The following is a 25,260-nucleotide window of genomic DNA, read 5'->3' as shown; positions in this document are numbered from 1 at the left end:
TGTCCAGGGCCGACTTTAGGGCGGTGCGAGCGGTGTGGCTGCACCAGGTGCTGACCTGGATTGGGGAGCACTGACCTCAGGGGGGCTCTCTGTTTAGCAATAACTTACGAAACCTGCGATTTAAAAGCACCTGCTGAAAAGTTCCTTGTGTGCCTAGCCTTCAGGAAACAATTAAAACGTCAAGATACCTCTGTGAATAATGTCCCTGCTAGGAAAAGATGGGAGTTTTGTCTAGGGCAACTTTGACTCGCCATAAAGTAGCATAGAGGGTTAATATGCCTGCTGCAAAGAACAAAACTATAGTTTATGTGGATAACTGAGTGGATTAGTAAAGCCAGCCTTTACAAGCGCTTTAAAACAAATGGATGTATGTGAAAGGTGGGATATGGCAGTGGCCTAATGATACTGAAGGGGGCCCCTGCAAAGTACTTGTAGGGGCCCCCTCCTCCCTGGATCCAGTTAGGGGTCTGCTGCCCCTGCACTGTGTACTATGCTGAGGAGGGGCCACCAGGAGCTTGCCCCTACCTGGCACTGTAGGGGCTGCGGGGGCCTTTGTTACAACAGTAGTCTATAGAGAGATAAGGGGCACATTTGCCGGGTGATAGTGTGTGATTCTGATAGGTGGTCATCAGGTGGGGGGGTGCCAAAAAAGCCTGTTCTACATCGCGCCTCGAGCGCTAAACCTGGCCATGTGTCTGTCAAACTCAATGAAAATGCACAAAACGTAGGTTTGTAAACACTAATACTTGTTTCTTATTTCTATCAAAGCTGCAGTGCCTCTAATTTCTTCTTACACAGTGTGTCTCTGTCTATGTTTGAGATATTTAGGAAGCTCATTATGGCATAAAAGATGTTTACACGTTCTGCCTGTTTTATAGCTCACGATTGCATGTTGTGTGATTATGGTCTACATTGGTGATGTTAATTTCTTCACTTTTGATACACATTTTTTCTTTTTTCAGCTATATGTATGGGATTTACATCCTGAACACTTTAGCTTTAGTCTGAAATCTAAAAAACTTAGTAGGGTTGCTAGGTTTTCTCTTCTGACTCACAATATGTGTGTTCTGCGTAAAACAAAGCCAGTTACAGTTTTGTGCACAATAAATGCAGTAATAAGCTATCTCCCACTTTCACCTTTTATTTACCAGCAGCCTTCCTGAATTGTATTCTGAAACTTCTGCCATACTCACCTCTTTATCTTTACTTATCTTGAACCATATCTCGTGAAGGTGTTCACATACTTAACAAGCAACAGGATGAGCGGAATCTTCTTCGTTGGTGCCAGGTTTCTTTATGTACGGGTGCCAGTGGCGTAGCGTGGGTTGTCAGCACCCGGGGCAAGGCAAGTAATTTGCGCCCCCTAACCCGTGGATTTTAGCACTCGCGAGCGCGCCCCCCCCACCAGATGTTGCGCCCGGTGCGGCCGGCCCCCCCTGCACCCCCCACGCTACGCCACTGACTGGTGCCATGTTTCTTTATGTTCATGTTATGTAATACCAGTGATCAATTCCGTATCATGTTTGGATCATGTTTGTTTCTTTTTTACAGCTGCAAGAGAGGCTCAAAGCTTTAGGGACCTACATGCACTAATTCTCAAAACTTTCTCCCGTGAGTATACCATCAGGAAACATCACGGTGGTGGTCATTTTTCACATCTCCCACGTCTGAAAACACATTTGTCCACCAAATTTCATTTACACACCATAGCATACATCATAGAGAGTTTCCCATTTTTAAGAACTTCATCTGCATGTTTTCCTTCTGTTTTAAGCTCTTATTTTGATAGGCGTTTTAAGATAAGGGTTTGTGAATGTGGATCCAGTTGGTCATAGAAAGTGCCTCATCAAGTCAATGTTCTTCAAATAGCCACAGTCCCCCTGTGTGTTAACAATCAGGAATCGTGTTAATCTAGATACGTATGTGTTTTGCGTGTATGGGTATCATTTCTGGGTGGCATTATAGGTTTTCAATAAAATTTAGAAAGATCGAGGACTTGTAGGTCCTTAAGGTTACCATTACACCCACAAATTATATATAGGTTTTGGAAGATGTGTTGCTGAATATTTAGTTTAGGGCCAGCTAAATAAGATATTAACACATTATGGTGATTTTTTTCTTTTTAAAATCAACACTTAGGTTAAATGTCAGATACCAATGTATTGTAATTCACGTCTTTTATACAAAGTAGCTAGCCTACTTTTAGGAAGAGGTTTACGCAGGTAATTAGTTGTAATCCCTGTACCCAACTTAACAATATTGTGTTATCGTCGTTATTTTTGGCCGCAGTTTCCATCAAGATCACAAGAGTATAGGAATGAGCTACATAATGTTGTTGAATATAAAAATGTAGATGTTTTGGTGCAATGGTGAGTGTTCAGTGGTTATCACTCTACTATAAAAATAGATCATTTTTAGGTCTGGGGGTTTGGCCGCACAGCTGTCCAACAGACCTGGTATTAAAACAATGCATAAAATGGGCTTTAGGTCTGGCCCTTTCACCAGCAGGTTTCTTTGTCCAGGTTTTTTCAGCCATTGGCTTGGCACTTTGTCAATCACATTGTGGCCTAGCCCAGTGGATTACCCAGCTGGTGCTAGGCTACAGTGTGTGCACCAGCTCAAGGAGAGAGCAGAAACGCAATATCTTAGTAAATGTTGTGCATTCCTGCCCTCTCCATGTGGCCCGTGCAGCAAGTTGTCTTGCTGATTCACGCTGCATCAAATCTTCCTAAATCTGGCCCTCAATATTTTAAACTGGCTTTCGTTAGAGTAATCACTAAGAAAACTACACGAGAAAATGTCTGAGGTTATTTCTTGTTCATCAAAAGCAACCTGGTATCCTGACTGCTGCCTTCCACCGATTACTTAACCAGACGTTATTTTCAGGAGCACAAGAGCTCCATCTTTCTTGGCCCTTTGTTGGCTTTGAGCACTGACACTCCAGCCTCCAGCGACATTCTGGCTTGACTTAAACTAGCTTTCTTCTTTCTCCATCCCTATTGACTTTATATGCATAGTGTGACCAACCCCCTTCCTGTGAAATGGTTGTGGGGATATCTGCTCCCTGCAGGGGACTTTTTGGTTCAGTTTAGTTCACTCCTGCGCCTAATATGCTCAAAAATCTTTTAGCCACACATGAAATACATTCATGTCAATGCTGCGGAAAGCAACTAGTAGTTACTAGGTATCGCTGGTGTTACATTTACCCGCATGCCATAACAGCCTGAAAGGATTTGCTGACAAAAGAAAGATTATTAGTTTGTGAAGCATGCAATCAGTCTGATAGGTAAACTCCTGAAATTGACGCTGGAGATGATTTCGACAATATCAGCAATGGCCAAATGCATACCCTTCTTCACACGACTTTCAAATATTTTGTCACGTGGTTAGATTCATATAAAAATAAGAGCAGGTGCACAACTGAGCTCATGTGAACAGGAGAACGACTTTTGATAATAGTACAGTACCTAGAACCCCTGGAATAGGCAGAGGTGCATTCGTAAACATCACACACTGATGTCATTTGACAGTATTATTACTAGAATAAAATACTTCCAGCAAAGAACGTGTTGCAGATCACACATCCGTTAACCATTATAACAAAACATTCAGCTGGCTAAAACAAGAGTATCAGCTGTTGTAACTGGAACTTTTAAGACGATCAGTGACATATTCTTGTGTGTGGTCTGCTGTATCTAAATCCATTCAGAGAAAGAGAGAAAATACTGAATTGCGCTCCTCGGCTGCTCTTGCTAATAGCACATATGTCCGTATTCCAGCGATTCACAGAAGGCACGTGCCTGACAGACTTGCCATACCTTGGAAACATAGACAGTGCGCCGGCGTGAGCACAGCAGTCCTCTATTCATCATTTTGTTTTAATCCATACCTGTATTACCTACTACATAACAATCCTAATCATAGCACATTTATGTGATGCATGCTCCTTTACATATCAAAATATGAGCGGCTTGTTGCACATGGATGTTAATTTCGTCGTTTTGCATATGTATTGTTGTATCAAACTAGTCTAAATACATATCTAATAATAATTGTGCATGCCTAGAAAAGCGTTGTATTCATTTCAATATTTAGTCTCTGTTTTTGAATTACATTGTAATGCGAGATGTTTAGAATGATTTATTGATTTACTTTTGGAGTGCACTCTATTGTAAAGTGTTTTTTAACAATCGTATATAAATTCACAGCGCAATCATCTGAGAACACCTCCCAATAATATCAATAACTGATGATTAGACATTCAGATCTAATGCGTTCATGCACTCTTAAGTGATCTATGGCCACTCATGTCATTCTGTTTATATTCATATTTATTAATTTCTTGTTTTTGTTTACTTTTATCTTTGTGTTGTTTCTTTTTTTTATTTTATTTTATTAAATTTTTGTCAGAATCAGCCAATACATGTACAAATACAAAAAAAGAGTAAAAAAACATTTGAGGGGTAACCCCAGTTATAATCACTTGAGTACACACATGAAAACACAATAATCAACCACTATCGGATGGGGCTGTGTACAAACCATAGACAGAGATACAAAATAAAAAAATCAGAAGAAAGAGGAAGGCTATAGAAACAGACATAGGCGCAGTTAGGTTTGCAGATTATTCCATGGATCCCAGTGAAACCCTGCCAAGGGTCTATCAAACTTCATAAGCAAGCGAGTACCCCTTACTTTGCTGAGAGCGAGTTCAGACTTGTGTATCTGCCGAATGTTAGCCCACCACTCCGTAACCCGTTGCTGAACTGAAGACACCCAGGATCTAGCAATGCAGAGTTTTGCCAAGACACAGCTATTTTAGACCAGAATCACAATTCCATCCTATATCCCATCATTATCTCCTTAGGAGTAAATTATATTTCAAAACCACAACATAATGCTGTCAGTTCACTGACCCCTATCCAAAACTCCTGTAGAGCTGGACATGTAACAAACATGTGAAGAATGTCAGCAGCAGAACAGCCCCACTTAGGGCAGCTGGTTTTATCAACTCCGGGATTCCCACACCACCTCATAATTTACTCTAGTATAGAGTATAGCATACAGATAGTCTTGAATTGTTGACGTTTGAGCTTAACAGATTGCACCACCCTCTCCACCATCTCCACAGCACTGTATACTCTGATGGTACAATCTCACAGGAGAGCATCTTACTCCACTTAGCAGCTAGAAGTGGGCCATCATCCATCTTGTACTCGCAGACCTGAGGATAAACCATGCTGGTTAGGGATTTCCTCCCTGTTTTATGCATGTATGTCATGATGTTAGAGACTACGAAGTCAGTAAGAGCCTTGCATTGACACAAAAAGTAATTCCTTAGCTGCACGTACTAAAAAAACATGTTGGGGAATGTCGTAAGAGGCTTGAAGCCCAACAAACAAATGTAGTCCATTCAGATCGTACAGCTTCTCCACAGTTTCCACCCCTAATCGGGACCAAGCACTGCAGATAGGGTCATGAATTACCTCTGGGAATGCTGGGTTATCCCATAATGGCATATTACAGTGTATTAACACTAGAGAAAACTTAGCAAATTCTCCCACCAAACGTAAATGATATCCTTAATGAACTTAAATCTAACCGCTTATAAAAACTGGGGTCCACTAACCTGTAGAAAAAAAGCCTACAATCAGATCCCAATGCCAATTCATATCCCAATTGACTGATCTGATTCGATTAATGTAAACAAATTGCAAAGTCGGCCAGCAAACGATGCTCAATAAAGCAACTTAAAATCTGGTAACTGTAACAGCAACCCCCCCACCTGTATGGAAACTTTAGAGATCGCAGAGCTTGTCGAGCCCTCTTATATTACCAAATGAAGCTACTTATTGCTCCTTCAAGCCATTTGAAGAATGAATTTGCCTAGATTAAGTACAAGAATTTAGGAACTCTGTTCATTTTTTTGATATTGCAGCGGCCAATAATACGTATCGGAAGCCTTTTCCAAGGCTGCAATTTAGAGACAACTGATTGCAACAGGGGCTCATAATTTAGCTTGAAGATATTATCAAGCTGCGCACTAAGTTTTATACCCAGGTAAGTAGCCTCCGAAACTACCCCATTAATTGGGACTGCGGCCTGAAATTCAACATCAATTAAGTTTTGGCTATATTTAATTTATAGCAAAACTGGTCTGCGTTTTCAATCATGCATTTCATGACATTAGATGGATTGATCAAATATATAGCGACATCGACAGTATCGGCGCTGATTTTGAGTTTGAGGACTCAAGAGACTATAGGCCAAATTCCACCACTTTTCAGCAGTGATTGCAAATAAGGTTCGAGGTGCAGAGCAAACAAAAGAGGGGGAGCGGGCACCCCTGCAAGGTGCCTCGTTGAATCTGAAAAGGTAGCAAGGAGATCCCAAAATAGACAAGCTTGGCACATGGAGTCCTATATAAAGAGTGCACTAATTTACAAAAACGGTCACCGACCCCAAAAGACCCCATCCTAGCCCACAGACAGTCCCAAAGCACATGGTCAAAAGCCTTTGTGGCATCCAGTAATATAATTCCCAGCTTTTTTCCTGGTCTTTCTGCCACATCAAAAGCAGCAATTGCTGTGTTATTATGGCTAGTGGTGTCTGCCAGGAATGAAACTGTGTTGCTGTTGTTATGAAACTAAATCTGCAAGGAGGGGAGCAAGCTGCATTGCTAGGAATTTTTTGAAAATTGGGCATCAGCATTGATCAGAGAGATGGGTCGGTATGGTCCCATCTCTTCGAATGGTTTATCCTTCTTCAAGATTATAGCAATATTGGGCATATTCCAAGTGCTAGGCACTTCACCATTCTTATCAATACTTTGTATCACGCTAAGGCGGTGGAAACTGTAGTATCTTTAAAAACCTTATAGAATTCCAAAGGGATAGAATCCTCCCCTGCAACCTTACCCAATGGTAATGCCACCAGAGCATCCTCTATTTTCTCGACAGTGATATCAACATTTAAGATTCCCCTAAGCATGGAAGTCTGCTATACTGAATATACGCCTTGAGCCAGGTCATACTCAATTTTTGAGATTGGCTATACAATTCCTGATAAAAAAAAGGCAGAACTGCTCTGTAATGGCCCAAGGGTTAGTATGGACCATTTCATTGTTATGTTTAATATACTGAATCAAGCATTTAGCCCTTTTATCTGAGATTTGGTGTGCTGGGACCCCTCCCACCTGTTCTTCATATTCATATTGGAGGGCCTTACTTTTAGAATAACTAGCAGCTACCTTCTCCCTCAAAATTTGCACTAGAAGGGATGGTTCGTTAATCAGTTGAAGATAGAGAGCTCATCCATCAGGGCGACCAGTACTTATAGCCTTAACATGCAGAGCTTCCAGTTGTGAAACTGTCTGACCAAGCTGTCTAGCAGTGTTAGCATGCTTTTGTGTTTACTAAAAATAAACTGCACTGTAACACCCCTGATATAAGCTTTCATTATATCCCACACCACCAGAGGCAAAGCTGTACCTATATGAACACCCAGAAATTCAGTGAGAGAACCCGCTATGAGTTTACAGTAATCGGGGTTAGTAAGAAGGTCTCCAGGAAATGAAAATTAATGCTGTTCTCCCCTTACAATACCCATTTTGATTGACAAAATTATGGGGTTGTGATCAGAGATATTTTTAGGACAACTCTCCATTTCAGCATCTTGTACCAGATGTCCTTTAGAAAATACCATGTCGATTCTTGAATTATGCTTATGTGGAGATAAAAAAGTATAACCCAGGGTTGCTGGATGTAACGCGCTCCAAATATCTGTCAGCCTGTGCAAGCATCCAAGATCCTGGAGAGATACCCTAATTATTACCATGAGAGTGGAAGTGTGATGATTGGTAGAGTCGATGCTATAATCCATCACACAAATATAGTCCCCCATTAATAGCATCTCTCCGGACCAGTCCAGCAGCTCAAGGCAGAGCTTATCAAACATTCCAGGATCATCCACGTTCAGCCCATAACTAGAATGGACAGCAAACTTCTGACCATGTATTACCAACTGCATGATTGCCCATCTCCCCCTCGGATCAGAAGCCGTCTTCAGTACCTTATTCTCTGAAATTCTTAACTGCCATAATAGCAACCACCCCTTTGGAGACAGACTGAGAGGTATCTATAATGGTGTTGTAGCCCAGTTGTGTAAGTAAAGAATGATCTTTATAAGCAAGATGGGTCTCTGTTAAAGATAGCAGATGCTGACTATACACCTCCTCTCGTACTAACTGACTTTTGTTGGATGAGTCAAGGCTGGATACATTCCAGCACATGCACATTAATAAGGTCATTTTAGCAATACCCTTCACGTTGTGCCGACAACCCTTTACAAAAAATAGTCCTCCTTGTGTACCCCTAAAAGCATTAGTCCCCCCTAAAAGCATTAATTCCAAGTGCAATACTTGATCATTCTGTCCTGTTTCCCCTACAACACCCCTAACCCAACCATAGGAGATTTGACTGCACAGCCTTATTACTTACCCCCACAATGCTGGTGAGCCCCTCCCATGTCCAAAGAAGGGAATCACCTCCACCTTATGGCTGTTGATGGATGAGAAAGCCCTGCGAGACTATCTCCCCATACCCCTTGAATGCCACCCTGTTACCCCCCCACCGCCCGAGTGAAAAAAGAAGAGAAAAAAAAAGTAAACATAGTGAAACCTGAGGCAAGAAAAGTCTAGCTTGGAGCTATTATAAATAGGCTTACACCAGAAAACTCAGCATTGTCAACAGTAAAGCAGACAAGCAGTAAGCATTAATGGGGCCTGCACAGTATCCTGTTCTGCAAGACAAATCTGAATCCAACCATTGTTAACAATCTTGAGCCTGGCTGGCTCCTGCAAAAAAACTTAAGTCCCAACAACCTTCAGAGGGTCATTCAACTGACAGAGTTTCCAACGCCTGTGCATAGTAGATTTGCACAGATCTGATCAGACAAAGACAAGCATAGAGTCATCCTTCATGGGTGAAGCAGGATGGTCTTTCAGTGAGATAGCCTGTTGAAGCAAAAAGTTGCCTACATATACTAGGATGGGGCGAGGATGTGCCAGGTGGGCATTTCAAAGAGCCGTGTTGGTACAGCTGCATGATGAATTGCCATGGATCTTCACCTTGTTTCCCTTCAGGTACACCAAATATCTGCAGGTTATTCCTCCTCAGAAGATTCTCTAGGTCTTCAAGTTTAGTCTGGGTCAGATCCAAGAGACAACCATGGTCCTTGACAGATTTTACCGTGGCTGTGCCCACTTCTTCTGCATTAGCCACTTGCTGCTGTAATTCATCCATCCCTGTGGAGAGGGCAGACACTTTACTAGTAACTTCGGCTAAAGATTGTTAGATTATTGCATTATCTGCTCTAACTTGTGCATAATGTTCATGCACCTCCACCTGCTGTGCCTGTAGTATCTGTAAGATTACTGACAAAGTTGGATACTGTGCACCATTAATTGCAATGGTATCTTCATAAATCCCAGGAGGGGGGTAGTGGAGAGAGAGGTACATGGAGAGTCAGAGCTAGACCCAAGAGGAGATTAGCTTCAGAGCTGAGGGAAGCTGAGATAGACAGCCTCCCTGAATGCCACTTCTCCCCCTTTGACAGCGATTGACCCTCCATGCTAGCAGAAAACAAGTGGTATATTAAGGATTTTACCCCACCCTTGGACATCACCGAATCCATTAATGGACTGCCTTTTGTAATGCAATTGGCTGTCCACCAAGTCCGTGTGGCCACAGCCTTGGATTGAGAGCCCTTGAGAGCATCACTGAGTGTTTTGGCTTTCCACTGGCCAATTCGAGAAGGCCGACTATCTTATTTAAGTGAAGACACTCTACGGGTCCTCTCAGTTGCTCCCTGAATAACTTCTGTAGTACCAGCTCCCTCATTAGCATCCCCTGTGTAGGCGAGGGCTGAATATAAGACTGAAGCTGGGGGGAGAAGATAATGATTTAGCAGGATCGGGAGCTGGAGGCACTACCTTAAGACTGAGTGTATTCCTCAAAACTACACCTTCTGCTGCAGCATGGCTGCCACTCTCATTGTCCCCAATAGTGGTCCCCAGTGTACTCACAGAGTCAGCAGCCAGGACCATTCCTGGAAGTGTTGTCGGTACCAGTTCCAGTGGACCCCTATGAGCCTGTTGAGATGATGTCTTGGGGGCAGGAGGTAGCGAGGGGGGATTGAGACAGTGTGGCAGACATTTGGATTCAATGTCTGATGTTACAATGTTACAGTCAGTGGAGGAAATGGCAAGATAAGAACCAGTCCTCCCAGCCGGGGCTGCTGCTGCTTTAATACATCCACCAGCGTAGTCTCTTCTCCAGAATTAGAAGTCTCCTAAGAATATGTTTGTGCCTGAAGCAGGCTCTCTGCTCTACTGGCTTGCAGGAGTTTCAGAATTGGGTGACCAACTTGGGATGTGTGGCCAATCACCTGTGCACTGGGACTGTCCTCTGTGTTCTCCCCTGGCAGTTTCTGCTGCCACTTCTGGTGTTCCATGGGCTTTCACAAGGTTGCATGCCCCTTACCTGCCACAAAACGCAGACGAGCACGGTGGAGCCATACTGCCAACAGGGAGCCTTAAGCAGCTGCTGATATTGCCAGAGACAGACCGCCGTAGTCTATGAAGAAATGGCATCAAAATGCTCCTGCCTCAACTGCAGAGCTACCACATATGTGGTCGGGGTGAAAGGCTCAAGTTGCCGGTGGGTCAGCTGCGTCACCAGTTCATTGCGGTTCAGTGCTGGGTGGTGCAGTAGGCAGGCATCAGCATTCAGTGGAGCAGTGAGAAGGAGGGGCTCAGCCTGCCATTTTCAATCCAACTCCATCATTGTTGTTTCTTTCAAATACATCCTTCATCTCTTAATTTCATTTATAAAATCCCTATGAATTTGAAGGTAGTATTCCTTTCCTTCAGGGATACAACTAACAATATATTTTTCTACAAAATAAAGACATCTAAATATGAGAGGCAATTTGTAGAGCATTTATGACATCTGCAATCTTTATCAATGTTACCCTAGCTCATACATGCATTTAGATTAAGCTGGTTGAACAACAGCAGTGATTACAGTGCTTCAAACTGTGAAGCATGCAGTTAAACTGTACCTTACAACATGGTGGTGGGCAATTACAATATATCCAGAATAGCTCCTTACGATAAACATTTTTTTTTAGTTTAAATAATTAGAGCATAACTTGCTTTGGCACAAGGTATTTCTGTCAGGCAGTGTGTACCATCACACACCTAATTTAAGGGAATCCACTTTGATTAACCTAGGATTCATGTAGGTCACTGACTGCATCCTCATCTTCCAAATTGATAATTATGTCCTTTTACCACCACAAAGTCTTTTTTTTCATACAAAATACCACCGAATGGTGGTGCGTGACCTGGTTAGCTCCATCTAGATTAAGTTCTACGCTCCCTGTCCCTGTGTGCCAGGATATCCAATTATTAAGTAACAAAAAGTAGAGTGTTACTCTTTATGTTTGATTTATGGCTTAAAATGTACCAGCTCATTCTCCAACTCTCACAGATTACACTGACTCTCTAGGTCGGTCAGGACTTAATTCAAAATTCATCTCACCATCAAGTACCTTGAAGGTTCTGCTCTGGATTCAACGCCAATACAAAGAAAATGCAATTGTGTCTCCCCCTCCTGAACTCAGCATTTCCAAAAGATACCAGTGGTGCCATGGTGATTGTCAGCCAATACCAAATACCTTTACAACAACCTTCTCTTGTATATTAGAAACAGGAAAAGGCTTTTATATTCCAGGACTAAACTGAAAACCCATCTACACTACCATCTACCTCAAAGAAGCCTCCCACCCGCAAAATCGATAAACACCTTTTTTGCCCTTTGCCTCTGGCTTTCACTGCAAACCAGGCAATCCCATTCCATTGCCTCCTAGAGTTGTTGGCCTCATTTTGTTGCAGGTTGGATAGTTGGGATAGTTGCAATGAGGCTTCAGTGCATGTGCACCTCTGCAACTACAATGTGCTTTACTGAAGAACCCATAATCACTTCAATGAGGCAGTAAGTGTTCCAATAATTAATTAAGATTACCCACCAGATTAACACTAATAGGCATACATGTCTGTCCATATTTGTGATCTCAATTGACGTCTTTGCCAGATGTTCTCTGCTCAACATTTTTTGTTTCCTTCTTGCCTCACAATCTACTCACCAAGCCCCTGATAAATATTCTACTGTCAGGAATTCGAAGTACTGCACTGTCCCTTCACCAGTCTCTACCATGACCACTTCCTATACCTCGCACAAGGACTTAAGGTTGGCACCTGCATTTTGACGTCTTAGTATACAATATTTTTCCTCTTTCAGACATCAAAGAGGCTGGCCCACAGTATTGTTTAGAGCCCCTATATGAAGGTATTGCCATAGTATTTTAATTGATCCAATTCTTTGCCTACCAACCTCGCACAACCCATCTTGTTCTACTCTTCAGTCTGCTGAGAATCATAACATATCATAACACCTCAAGCTCTTTAGGTTCTCATTTAGGCTAAAGAGCACACAAGTGGCAAAAAGGACATACAAAAAGAAACTTTAAACAGCATTGGCACAGCCAATTATTCTGGCAGACTGCATTTGTATGTGCAGTTTTTATTTTTTTATTTAGAGTCTGTCATGATCAGATATTATTACAAACTTAAACTCATGAGTCAAAGGTAATGAAAATCAAAGAAACAATCAGGATAGTCAACTACAGAGAGTAAACAAATAAGAAAAATAGAAAGAATAAGAAAAGGACAATGAAAATAAGTACAAGGTATGATGATTATAGAACAGCACTTCTCAATATTAATTGAAGCCGGGCCAGACTCAACGAAAGAGTTTTATGACATTGATGCATGTAACCTTGGAAATAGCCAACTGAAATTTGTATATCTGACATAAAAGTGCTCACCACTCTGGTCCGTTAGAGGGAAGGGAGCTCATCCAGGATCTCACTATGCATAGCCGAGCAGTAATAATTGTGATTGACATCAATGGGGTTTGCCAGGAGTTACAATGGTTTATGTGAGCCATCATAATCTCTTGAGTGGGTAACTGAAAACCATATCCAAGGTGTGATATGGGCAGGTGAGCCTCCCCCGACCAGAAGTCCTGCAGCTCAGAGCAGCTAGCCAACATATGAACAATATCTGCTGTGGACAGTCCACACTGAGGAAAGTGAGTCTTGTCAGAAACATGACTTGTGGCACATTTAGAAATCCTGTCAGGGGTGTAAAAGAGCATGTAGATGGTCTTGAACTGTTGAAGCTATAGCCTGACAGAATGCACATACCGACTGATAATTTCTAAGGTGCCAGTGAGCCCTTCGGGGAGAATATCCAAATTGAGCGCCTTACTCCATTTAGAGGCCAACAGCAAACCATCATTGGTAATGTAAGCACTAAAGATCTGATACAGTGCTCCAATTGAAGCATTGCCAGGTGCCCTGTATAGATGAGACAAGATGTCAAAGTCTTCAAAAATTGTCTGGGGCTTACACCCACACAGAAAGAAATCACATAGATGTAAATACTTTAAAAAAAACAATGGTGAAGATAAAAAGAAGTCTAGAGGAAAGAAAATTAACAAAACCCACAATAATCAAACAACTGTTCAGCCATTGCCACTCTTAAGACTGCATAGACCTTGCCCACTGGATCATGGAAGATTAAGGGAAATTTGGGATTCCCGTAGAGTGTGGTGTAAGCGTGTAAGGTAGGTAAGGATTACTTGGAACAAATATCCCCCCAGATACAAACAATGTCTTTGAGAACTATAAACCAGACCAGCTTGAAGTAGTTAGGATTGGACAGTCTATGGAAAAAAAACTTTTCATCTTTTTTCTGACCATAATGAAAGTTGATAGCCCAATATAGACATGTCTGAATCATGATGCATAAGCAAATTCCTGATGCTGTCTCCAAAGGCTGCCCAAACATAGAGCTTAAAGTCGGGTAGTTGAAAACACTCCCCGCTGCACAGGAGTTTCATAAAACAAATAGCTCGCCTGGCCCTTTTATATCCCCCAACTTAAGCTGCCAATAGCACCCTTGAGGTGTTTAAAAAATGTGCCTGGGGCCTAAAGCAGTATTGCTTGGAAAAGGTATAAAAACTTTGGTTAAACATCAATTTTTATGAAATTGCAGCAGTCTAGTATACTAATTGGGAGTAGCTTCCATGAGCGTATCTTAGCTAAAACTGACTACACAAGATGTTAATCATTTAACTGAAATAATGGCCCACTCTGCTACCAAGGCTCACTTCTAAACATGTTGCAATGGACAATGTCCCTGGCATTGGATTATCTGATTGAAAAGTAAGTAAGACGTGTTAAATTTAATTTATACACGGAGAAAGTTCTGAACCTTATGACCTTATTTGACACTAGCTCGATGGTAGAGAGTGGATCTGAATTAAAAACTGCTACATCGTCAGCATAGGCTATGCTTTTAAGCTCAACATTGTTGGTTGAGTATAAGGGACTTTAACTAGGGCTCAATATAAAGTGCAAATAAAAGAGGAGCAAGCGGACACTCCTGACGGTTGCCCCTAAAAATCCTGAATGGTGGATAACGATTCCGGCCATAGATTAGTTTACCTTTAGGATTTCTGTAGAGAGAGACTGTACCCATGCAAATAATCTTCTGCCAATACCCAGAGCTTTCATCGCTGCCCACAGGAAGTCCCATGTGAACCAGCAAAAGGCCTTCTCTGCATCCAACAGCTCACGCTGATCCTTTTACCCAATTGTTTATATGACTGGTAGTATCCCTGTCGGGCACAAAGCTGTGCGGTTGCGGTGAAATCAAATATTGGACCAAAGGAATCAACCAGGAAGCTAACACGTTTCCAAAGATCTTAGCAGCAGAAATGAACAGAGAGCTGGGCTGGTAAGAGCCTCTGTCCTCTATTGGCTTCTCTTTCTTTAGAAAGACAGCAATGTTAGTAAGGTTCCACAAGGCAGGAATCTCTCCCCGCAGTACTAAAACTGAAAGAGGAATTTTGCAGAAAATTGAATAGAATTCAAGTGGGATGTTATCGTCCCCTGCTGCCTTCCAAGGCGGAGGAGCTCTGATCGCAGCCTCAACTTCTAGCACAGAGATATCTCCCTCCAGAGCCGAGGCCTGGTAAATACCAGGCGAGGTAAACAACTTACCTGCAGATATTCTGAGTCCCCGTTGACTAATTGGTTGAGGCTGGCTGTAGATATCCTTGTGAAAAGCACTAAACTGTTCAGCGATGGCTTGAGAGCCAGAATATAGAATACCTTCATTATCTGTCATACTTTGTATTGCGCTCCTAGATTTTCTCTCTGAAATCTGGTGGGCTAGCCTTTTACCAACATTCTCCCCATACACATATTGAAACATTGTGTTTTTATGATAGTTAGTGGTAACCCTCTCCCTAATCCTCAGTCTAACATACAATGACTTTCCATTAACTTGAAATAGATTGCTTGCTCCTTTGAGCTTCTGAGTAAAACTGCTTGACCATGCTGATGCTCTAGCTCCCATATTTGTTGATGCAGCTTGATTACCACCTCTTGTTATGATTTAATATTATCAAGAATGAGCTGTAAAGTGACCCACTGAATGAATGCCTTCAGAGCATCCCATACAATGGGAGGAGGAGCTGATCCAGAATTCTAAGTTAAAAACTCCCTGAGTAGCCCAGATAGATAGGTTCTATAAGCAAGGTTAAAGAGGATATAGCAAGGAAACGTGAATTGGTGCAGCTCCCTGCCATTACTAATTAATGGAAACATGAGCTGAACCGGGTTGTGATCTGAGGTGATCTTAGGGCAAACTTCCATTTCAGTGGATTGAATTAGCCGAGGTCCAATAAAGATCATATCAATTCTGGAATATTGTCTTTGAGAGAAGGAAAAAAAGTGTACCCTGGCCTAAGAGGATGAAGAGTCCTCCATACATCAAACCATGCAGATGGGCAATTTCTAGGATAGATGCCCTTGTTCTCCACACAAGGGTGAGCAGAAAGGTTAGTGGTATCTATCACAAAAGTCATTATACAGTTAAAATCACCCAATAGTTTTAAGTCACCCACCCAGTCTAACAGCTCTAAGCATAATTAGTCAAATATCCCTGGTTCATCAGTGTTTGGGCCGTATGCAGTGCAAACAATGTATTTCTTACCAGATATGATGAGCTGAGCAATTGCCCACCTCCCCTTGGGATCAGAAGCAGTTTTGAGAACCTTATACACAAGATGCCTAACAAAGAGTTTGGCAACCCCTTGAAGTGACAAAGATTGGCTGGTGCCTATGATGATATTGTAACCAGGATGCTTCAGCAACAATCAGTTCTTATAAGCCAGGTGAGTCTCAGTTAGACACAGCAACTGTGGCTTATACAATGCTATCCCCTCCCTCAGTAGTTGTCGCTTGAAAGGGCAATTGAGGCCGGCAACATTCCAGCACATTACCTTGCACTTAGACATTGTAAAAACCTTTTAATACAGATAATGCCTATAGGAAGTTGGCTCTGTATATACTATTTCAAAGTAAGAAATAGTGTGCACAGAGTCCAAGGGTTCCCCTTAGAGGTAAGATAGTGGCAAAAAGAGTTAATTCTAATGGTCTATTTTGTGGTAGTGTGGTCGAGCAGTAGGCTTATCAGAGGGTAGTGTTAAGCATTTGTTGTACACACACAGACAATAAATGAGGAACACACACTCAAAGACAAATTCCAGGCCAATAGGTTTTTATATAGAAAAATATATTTTCTAAGTTTATTTTAAGAACCACAGGTTCAAGATTTACAAACAATACTTTAAATGAAAGGTATTTCACTCAGGTATTCTAGGAACTTTGTATAATCACAATAGCATGTACAGTTTTGACAAAAATGGCAATAAGCTATTTTAAAAGTGGACACAGTGCAAAAATCAACAGTTCCTGGGAGAGGTAAGTAAATGTTAAGTTCACAGGTAAGTAAAACACTTACAGGGTTCAAAGTTGGGTCCAAGGTAGCTCACCATGGGGGTTCAGGGCAAACCCAAAGTTACCACACCAGCAGCTCAGGGCAGGTTAGGTGCAGAGGTCAAAGTGGTGCCCAAAACACATTGGGGGTGATTCTCACCCTGGCGGGCGGCGGAGGCCGCCCACCAGAGTTCCCCCCTCCAAAATACTGCTCCGCGGTCGAAAGACCGCTGAGGGTATTTTGGGTTTTGCACTGGGCTGGCGGGCGACCGCCAAAAGGCCGCCCGCCAGCCCAGTGCAAATCAGCCTTCCCACTAGGACGCCGGCTCAGAATTGTGCCGGCGGAGTGGGAAGGTGCGACGGGTGCAGTGGCACCCGTCGCGTATTTCAGTGTCTGCAAAGCAGACACTGAAATACAAAGTGGGGCCCTCTTACGGGGGCCCCTGCAGTGCCCATGCCATTGGCATGGGCACTGCAGGGGCCCCCAGGGGCCCCACGACACCCCATACCTCCGCCAGGAACAGGATGGCGGTATGGGGTGTCAGAATCCCCATGGCGGCGCAGCGAGCTGCGCCGCCATGGAGGATTCTACAGGGCAGCGGAAAACCGGCGGGAGACCACCGGTTTTCCCTTTCTGACCGCGGCTGAACCGCCGCGGTCAGAATGCCCTGCGGGGCACCGCCAGCTTGTTGGCGGTGCTCCTGCCAACCCTGGCCCGGCGGTCCATGACCGCCGGGGTCAGAATGACCCCCATAGACTTCAATGGAAATAGGGGTGCCCCGGTTCAAGTCTGCCAGCAGGTAAGTACCCGCGTCTTCGGAGGGCAGACCAGAGGGATTTTGTAGGGCACCGGGGGGGACACAAGCAGGCACGGAAAGTGCACCCTCATGGCACAGGGGCGGCCGGGTGCAGAGTGCAAACAGGCGTCGGGTTTCTAATAGGAATCAATGGGGAGACCCGGGGGTCTCTTCAACGATACAGGCAGGCACGGAGGGCTCCTCGGGGTAGCCACCACCTGGGCTAGGCAGAGGGTTGCCTGGTTGTCGCTCCTGCACTGGAGTTCGGTTCCTTCAGGTCCTGGGGGCTGTGGCTCCCAGGCGTCGGGTTCCTTGAAGCAGGCAGTCGCGGTCAGGGGCAGGCTCTGGATTTCCTCTGCAGGCGTCGCTGTGGGGGCTTAGGGGGGTCACCTCTGGCTACTCACTGGCTCACAGTTGCCGGGGAGTCCTCCCTGTAGTGTTAGTTTTCCGCAGGACGAGTGCAGAGGGCATCGGGTGCAGAGTGGAAAGTCTCACGCTTCCAGCGGGAAACGTGTGGTCTTTAAAAGTTGCTTCCTTGTTGCAAAGAGTTGCAGTTTCTTGAACAGGGCCGCTGTTCTCGGGAGCTTCTTGGTCCTTTAGATGCAGGGTAGTCTTCTGAGGATTCGGAGGCTGCTGGACCCTGTTGGATGCGTCACTGTTGCAGTTTTCTTTGAAGTAGGGAGACAGGCCGGTGGGGCTGGGGCCAAATCAGTTGTCGTCTCCGTCTTCACTGCAGGGCTTCAGGTCAGCAGTCCTTCTTCTTCTTTAGGTTGCAGAAATCTGTCTTCCTCGGTTCTGGGAGCCCCTAAATACTCAATTTAGGGGTGTGTTTAGGTCTGGGAGGGCAGTAGCCAATGGCTACTGTCCTTGAGGGTGGCTACACCCTCTTTGTGCCTCCTCCCTGTGGGGAGGGGGGAAAACCCTAATCTTATTGGGGGAATCCTCCTTCTACAAGATGGAGGATTTCCAAAAGTAAGAGTCACCTCAGCTCAGGACACCTTAGGGGCTGTCCTGACTGGGGGGTGACTCCTCCTTGTTTTTCTCATTATCTCCTCTAGCCTTGCCGCCAAAGGTGGGGGCAGTGGCCGGAGGGGCGGGCATCTCCACTAGCTGGGATGCCCGGTGGTGCTGTAACAAAGGGGGTGAGCCTTTGAGGCTCACCGCCAGGTGTTACAGTTCCTGCAGGGGGAGGTGAGAAGCACCTCCACCCAGTGCAGGCTTTGTTCCTGGCCAAAGAGTGACAAAGGCACTCTCTCCATGTGGCCAGCAACATGTCTGGTGTGTGGCATGCTGGCAAAAGCTAGTCAGCCCACAATGGAAGTCGGGTATGTTTTCAGGGGGCATCTCTAAGATGCCCTCTGGGTGTATTTTTACAATAAAGGGCACACTGGCATCATTGTGCATTTATTGTGCTGAGAAGTTTGATACCAAACTTCCCTGTGTTCAGTGTAGCCATTATGGTGCTGTGGAGTTCGTGTTTGACAGACTCCCAGACCATATACTCTTAAGGCTACCCTGCACTTACAATGTCTAAGGTTTTGCTTAGACACTGTAGGGGCATAGTGCTCATGCACATATGCCCTCACCTGTGGTATAGTGCACCCTGCCTTAGGGCTGTAAGGTCTGCTAGAGGGGTGACTTACCTATGCCACAGGCAGTGTGAGGTTGGCATGGCACTCTGAGGGGAGTGCCATGTCGACTTAGTAATTTTCTCCCCACCAGTCACATAAGCTAGCAAGCAGTGTGTTTGTGCTGAGTGAGGGGTCCCTAGGGTGGCATAAGACATGCTGCAGCCCTTAGAGACCTTCCCTGGCATCATGGCCCTTGGAACAGGGGTACCAGTTACAAGGGACTTACCTGCGTGCCAGGGTTATGCCAATTGTGGAGACAAAGGTACAGTTTAGGGAAAGAACACTGGTGCTGGGGCCTGGTTAGCAGGGTCCCAGCACACTTTCAAATCATAACTTGGCATCCGCAAAGGCAAAAAGTCAGGGAGTAACCATGCCAAGGAGGCATTTCCTTACAATGCCTATCCTGTACTTCAAACACTGCTAAGTGGCATGCCCAGCTTACCACTCAGATAAAGCCCTGTGATCATCCTGGCTCATTTCTTCCTGCTTTGCCCCATAACTTAGCATATGGCACTCAAGATGAAGTCCCTGTACAAAAATCAACATTAAAAAGACAATCCGACCCCCAAGCACCTCCCCCATACCTGGGATAACAAATTATCCCACCCCTAAGCAGTGAGCTGGAACAACAGCCCTTGTGAGATCCCTACCCCTGTGCCAAAAGACTCCTCTGCTCACAAGGCATGCAAAAAGGCACCAGTCCGGAAATAGTACATAAGCAAAGTAGGAACTTAAGTCAAGAGTTAGAAGCAATAACAGTTGAGCATTAGAAATTCAAACCAAAAAGAAGGACTCAGCCCCTGCCACTACCTGAGAATCTGAGCCGTGTCAGAATAGGATATCTGTGTCCTCCCGTCCGTGATAACCTTAAATCTGGGTGGCTCTAGAAGAAAGACTTGTGCACTTATAGCTTTCAATAGGTCAATCATCTGACATAACTTCTTTCCCTGATCCATGGTTAATTTACAGAAATTCAATTGAACAAACACCAACAGTGAGTCAAGGTAGATTTTAGGTAGATTGCTTGTGTGAGCAAGAAGTTGCCTACAAATATCAAAATTGGGTATAGATGTATTTGGCAAGTTTAGGTCCGATCACGGATTAGTTGTAGACAGTGTGCACATTGGATTTGGGAATCCATGTACCAGTCCACTAAATCGGGAAAGGCTCTCGTGAATAACTTTACAATGAATTGCCGGGGGTCATCTCTTTGTTTTCCATAATGGATGTAAAAAACCCTTAGGTTATTGCAGCATTGATGGTTGTCCAAATCTTCTATCTTGGATTGGACCAAAACTAATTGACTCTCAAGTTCTCTGATTGCTTTTGCTGATGCTGTTCCAGACAGTTCCTCTCCAGTTCCTGCGACCCACTATTAGAGATCCAAATCCTGTGTGGAGAAAGCTGTAACCTTCCTGGTCACCTCGGCTAAAGACTACTGTAGCTGTTGATTGCCAGCTCTGACTTGAGCATGGTGTTGCAATGCTTCCGATTATTGGACCTGCATGAGTTGGATGATCATGGATAGCGATGGCTCAAGTGTTGGAAATGTAGGCAGAAAGGCAGTAATAGAATAGACCGGGGGCTTGTTGCTGGTACCAGTTGCTCTCTTCCTGGCAGGATTGATATTGAGACGGGATGTTAATATGAAATGTTTCATTAGAGACTAGCCCAGACCATAAATTATCCCTCCTGAGAGAGCTTGATTGAGCATACAGCGAGGTGTAGATGAGCTACCACTGAGAGCCTCTGCCTCAATTGTCGAGTAGAGCTCCCTGAAGGCCAGGGGGATAGCTGATTGGGTTCCCATTGACCTGCTGGATGTTGTAGCCTTTTTTTCACGCTTAGAGGTAACCGTTTGCCGAAGGGAACTGCACTTATGATTACTCTTAGCTCAAGGAACATCCTGGTTGCTACGCCTGGAGCTTCTTTAACTGTGTCCGGATGAGCCAAGTTTTTTCTGTGCAGCCCGCAGTGTGAGTGGATGCGGTGTAAGACTCCCTGTGGTCATTTCAGAGAGGGCCGGGCTTGGCAGTTTGGGCTGGACTATTCTTATTGGAGCAGGACCAAGACTGATTTGCACATAGCTGGGTCTAATCTGAGGTGCCATGGTGGGCAAAAGGAAGATGGGTTGAAATGCTACCCTGAGTAATTGCCAGAGGTTAGACTTATTGCAAGTATCCTCCCATCACCTTTTGTGTGTTAGAGAACTCCCAGTCCTTGCAAAAGAAGCCTGACATGCCTGTCAACTACCCCGTGTCTGATGTGCTACAGCATCACCTGTGTAGGTAGGTCCAGGCACTTTAGGCTTCAGCCCTGTAATGCCTGGGGCTATCCATCATTCAGACTGTCACCTCATGCTGGAGTCTGCACAGGTTTCAGTTTTCAGTTTCCTGCTTAAGTGACTGAGACAAGAGGGAGCTATACATATACCTGAAGGGTCTATCCAGCTGAAGGCAAGTGAAAACAATATTTCAAATAGTGTGTGGATGCAGGTGAGTAAAAGTGTGTGTCTGTATGCTTGTATATGTGAGTGAGCATACAAATATGTGAGCATGCGTGTGTTTGTGTGAGTGTGCACAAGTGATTCAGAGTGAATGAGGGGGGAGTGATAAAGAATGAGTGAGTAACAGCAAGTGTAACTGTAAGTGAGAATGAACACATGAGTAAGTGATAATAAGAGAGACTGAGAATTAAAGAATAAAAGTGAGAGTGAGTGAATGCAAGTAAACATGAGTGAGTGTGAAAGTGAGCAAGAGTAAGTGAGAATGGTGTGTGGGAAATTGATAGCATGAGAATGAATGTAGAGGAGCATGAGATAGTGGTGGTGACTGAGCATGAGTGAAGACGTAAGAATGAATGAATGATTGATAATGAGTTTAAAGGATTTATAATGAAGGAGATTGAGTTAGTGAGAATGAGTCTAAGCCTCAGAATGAGTATGGGTGAAAATTAATCAATGAGTGAGTGAGCCAGAGTGAGACACGTTTGATGGAGAATGAGTGTAAAGGTGGTTGCAATAAAAAGAGTACAAAAAAGTGAGAATGTATGAGTGAGAGTGAGTGTGAGGGAGTGTGAGAATGAGTAAAGGTCAGCATGTGTCAAAATGAGTGTAAGAGAAAATGAATGAGTGAGAATCAGTGTGACTGTGAGAATCAGTGTGAGACAATGTGAGTGAGCAAGTGAGAATCATGAGCAAGAACAAAGGTGAGAATGAGAACAATGGTGAGTGAGAATGAGTGTCAGTGAGTGAATGTGAGTATTAGTGACTGAGAGAGTGTGTGTGTATGTGTGAGTGTGATATGTTTGTGAGTCAGCCATTGGCATTGAAATACTGCAGACAATTTTGAATCATCAATGACAACATGCTGATGCTGGCATACTGGAGTTAATTTTAGAATTATGGGACATTCATTGCAAAATGCTGGCACTACCATACTATAGGTAGTAGTTGGCATATGGTTTTCACATGACAAAATGCTGGCACATTAGAGGTAATTTTTGTGCTAGCACACTAACGGTAATTCTTGGCATAAGAGACACCTGTAACAACATTTTGGCCCTGGCATATTGGAGGTACTACTTGACATATATAGCACCATGTCAAAATACTGGCATTGCTACTCGGGAGCTCATTTTTGGCGTATGGAACATCTATGGCAAAATGTTAGCACTGGCAAATTGAAGGTAATTCTTGGCATAAGGGCAAAATGCTGGTGCTGGCACACCAGATGTCATTCTTAGCAAATGGGACACCTCTGGCAAAATGTTGTAACTGGCAAACAGGGGATTTTTTTGCCATAAGGAATGGAAATCATAGCATGTTGGATGAGGGGCAGGCAACCATGACAAAAGGCTAGGCACCTCATAATAGAGGTAATTTTTGACACATAGGTCACCCCAGTATATCAACAGCATCATCAATAACAAAATTGTGGCATATAATACGTAATTCTTGGAATACATAGGGCACTCATGACATAAAGGGGCACCCATGTCAAAGTGCTGACCCTGCCACAATGGAGGAAATGATTAAAATGTGGGCGGTTGCTCATTTTATTTTTTAAAAAGTGCCTTGCTATTTAATGAGTGCCCTTTCAGAGTGTTGGACTAAAAGGGGACCCCAATATTGTACAACCCCAAAAGCTAATTCAATCTATCTTCTCACAATTTGATAGATGTAGACAATGTTAACCTCAATTTCATTAGAAGATATGTCCCTGAGTTAATACATCTCCCAAAGCATCAAAATCAATCATAATGCAACTTATTATTTAACTTGGTTAAGATAGAAATTATGTGGGTCCAATCAATAACTAAGTTCCAAGTCAATTAAAAGTTAAAGATTTTATTACAAAATGAAAATATAATTGATGCAGAATAAATATCATGAGATTTTTAATGTCAACGTATACAAAGTATGTAAATTCATATATATTCTAAGTCTCAATGGGCAGCAAAATCAGAAAAGAATTGGACAGCATCTCTAGCAGAACAGGAAATTCTTCTGGCTCACCCCCCCCCCCAAATAGAGGGATTTTATACAAAATTCGTACATAGAAAATATTAACTTTTGTAGAATCATTGTGATGCCAGTGAATATATCACTTCTTCAGCAAATCAGAGTACAAGAAAAATGAATGTCATTACCTTAATACCTAAGCAGCAGTAACCCATTAGCTGAATAATTATTCAGCACCCTCTGTGCTAATATCATCCGGAGATGTTCGAACAAAACAAGGTACATTTACAGTCTTTCTCTCTATGTGAATGAATAGACCACAGAGAAGAAACGGAAGATGTGGTTACAAGTTGCAAGTTACTTCTGAACTAAAGAAAGTTCACTATGAACCGAACAGGTAGCCGCCATGCACAGTTTGTCTTCAATAATTTGACTGGTAACATTTCATATATATTTGTATTGACATTACAGAAGTCATGTGTGCTAAATATCTGGGGTAATTAGCAGTGTATTGCAAACGCGAGTTATAGTCACCTTAGGGAGCGAGTTCTAGTTACTTGAACTAACCTCAACCAAGACTGCTGAATTTAAACGGTTTTGTACGGGTACATTCAGATATGAACTATAACATCCCTGTAACATTTGGATTTTTCAGTGAATTTTTATGTTTTTTAACATAAAGTCATTTTAATTACTATACGTTAATCTAACTGTACATTGCCAGTGCATGGCGGGGGTTGGCAGCAGGGCCTGCCCTATGGCCATGCCCTGCTGCCAACCCCCGATAACCATCCAACCCTGTGCCACACACGGCCTTCAGCAATGCGTGGTCAGGGTTGGCTGCAGGGCTCAGATGAGCTGCCCTGGTTTGAATTCCACAGAAAATACGTCTTTGAGGGCTAGTTCACTTTGTACAGAAGCTGCTTTCATTCCTTCTATTAGACAATAATTTGCATATTTTGCAAAACAGGGTCAACCTTCTTCTTTGGTGTCCCAGACCCTCCCCTTCTCTGGTGTACCAGACCCTTTCCTGCCTACACACACATGTATATGAGACTTACATAGCCACTGGTTATTCTGAAAATCATTAATGGATCTGGCCCTCAAGAAATCATGTTTGGCACCCCTAGTTGAGGTTAACTTCTATCAATGTGGAATTTAAAATGAAATAAGCAGAGAGTACTTAGAGTAGAACGTGCCATGTATAAATATAGTTTTTCTATTTACAAATGGTAAAGTGGAAAATATAGAGAGCTGCAATATCCTTTTTGTATTCATGCTGCCATTGGTGATGCCATAACAGACCTCATCAGTGGCTTAATGGATGTGGTCACGATTGATGGCATTAGATCACTTTTAGTGTCACATATGCTGTCATTTGGGATGACATCAAAAT

The 25,260-nt window shown here is 43.5% G+C and overlaps 1 protein-coding gene across 5 annotated transcripts in view; it reads left to right on the top strand.

Annotated features, from left to right (window-relative positions):
* The window catches only part of IKZF1 (IKAROS family zinc finger 1), a 300,870-nt gene that overhangs the window by 164,223 nt on the left and 111,387 nt on the right, over positions 1 to 25,260 (top strand). The gene's annotated exons all lie outside the window — the stretch shown is intronic.

The sequence above is a fragment of the Pleurodeles waltl genome, chromosome 2_1, assembly GCF_031143425.1.
Source record: "Pleurodeles waltl isolate 20211129_DDA chromosome 2_1, aPleWal1.hap1.20221129, whole genome shotgun sequence".
Taxonomy (NCBI): Eukaryota; Metazoa; Chordata; class Amphibia; order Caudata; family Salamandridae; genus Pleurodeles; species Pleurodeles waltl.
The sequence above is the reverse complement of the archived record's forward strand: the minus strand, read 5'-3'. Positions and strand labels throughout refer to the sequence as shown.